The sequence below is a fragment of the Penaeus monodon genome, chromosome 15, assembly GCF_015228065.2.
Source record: "Penaeus monodon isolate SGIC_2016 chromosome 15, NSTDA_Pmon_1, whole genome shotgun sequence".
Taxonomy (NCBI): domain Eukaryota; kingdom Metazoa; phylum Arthropoda; class Malacostraca; order Decapoda; family Penaeidae; genus Penaeus; species Penaeus monodon.
The window spans coordinates 8,102,820-8,104,648 of record NC_051400.1 but is presented as its reverse complement, the minus strand read 5'-3'; the positions used below and the strand labels follow the sequence as shown (position 1 = coordinate 8,104,648).

General features: G+C 28.0%; 1 pseudogene; it reads left to right on the top strand.

Annotated features, from left to right (window-relative positions):
* LOC119582200 overlaps nucleotides 1–1,829 on the top strand; it is a 13,122-nt pseudogene that overhangs the window by 7,358 nt on the left and 3,935 nt on the right.

Below are 1,829 nucleotides of genomic sequence, written 5' to 3'. Positions count from 1 at the left end.
TTTAAAACTAACATTTTAAAAATTTTTTTTTTACCTGAACTTTTACAAAGGGACGGGAAACCCCCCTTTTTAGCACATGTAATTTTTTGTACTTTCAATATGTATCCCAAATTTTCATTTTTTGTCACCAATTTTCACTTGCTTCTAATACAAATTCTGTTAAACTAAAATTTTTTTTGAGGATCATTATTAAACATTCTACACAAAAATACTGATATTTTTAAATTTTATTCATATGTTTAAGCTAAAATTAAAAATTTTTACAGGTTTTTTAAAAAATTAATGTTTTACTGTATCATTTAAAGAAAAATATATTTAAATAGGGTTGCTGCATACATTCTCTTCTCTTTTACTTGAAATAAATACAAAAAAACTTTACTGCCAACAAATTTGGCATTTCTTGTCATCATATCTAAAGTTTTCATAATGAATCTTAAAGAAAGATTCTTATCAGCTATACTAGGGCCTTTGCTATTCATACTTATATACTATGGTAAACAAATCTCAAAAAACAATCCTAATAAAAAGCTTTTTGCCCCCCATAGCCCCTTTATTGTAAAGTAAGAAAAACCCAAAGCCTACCTTCTAACTTACAATTCCAGTCACTTGTTGGCCTTCGGTAAGCTGATGGGGTTATGCATTCCTAGTTTAAAATGCAGAATGTTTTCTCGAAATTTTTTTTTCTATCTTTAAATCTAGACTAGGAAAACACCTGATTCATACATCGCTAAGCAGGTCTTAGATCACAAGTGACATTATACAATATAAAAAAATGGGTTTTCTCTACATTTAAAAACCATATTAATCCAATTACAAAAAGACAAATATCAACATTATTTTCCTTTCTCAAACCCTTCCTAAAAACTGTGGTCTTGAAAACGTAAAAAAAAATTTGGAGTTCCCTTTCATCACATAATTAAAGGAAAAATTTATACAGGGTCATCGAGGAAAAATAATATGTTATATGTACAGGTAAGATTACATAAAACAAAACATCTGAATTAAAATATGCTGTGATTTTAAAATAGCAAACCTGTAGTTTTTTTTCAATAAACAAATTTTGAAAGCTCAAAAAATGATTACGATACACCCTTGAAATACCCAAACAACTTTCTCGCTTTTTTATCTATGATCTACATCTCATTTCCCGATACTGAAAAAAACAAACTACCTCAAAAAAAGGGAAAAGATTATTCATCACATATTACAGAACCTTACAGGGAAAAATGTTTGGGGAATATTTTTATAAGAAGAGTAATTTATAAATATACTGAGGGGGTTTTAGAAACAAAACTCTAAATAACATGTTATTTTCTGACCCTTTAACTAAGAAAATTTCTTTATTCATAAACCCACTTTTAAAGCTCAAAAATAAAATGACAACAGAGCTCAGATAATTGGAGCATTAATCCCCGGGTTTTTATCTAAAACTCATTTTAATAATCATTTTAAAATTGATGAAAAGAACACCCAAATTTAAAACAAACTTAGAAAACCCAAAATATTAAAAAATTTAAGTATTTTTCCATTTTCTAAAATCAAAGACAGATGAAGTTGAAAACAAACCGCATTAAATTTTTCCTAAATACTATAAAAAAAATGAACAAGTTTATCCTAATTTCGTAATAACAAGGGGATAAAAAGTACCAGTACATGTGCCTGAACAATCTTTCACTGTAGTTGTTATCTCAAAGTCTAATCACAACTCTCCCTCTCCAGCTCATACGAGTTGAAAAATTTCCTTAAATCCCCAAGTGTGTTCTTCTCTAAACATCACAGATTTAAAATTTATTTTCTTCCCCCGAGTTCACATATGTGAAAAAAATCCA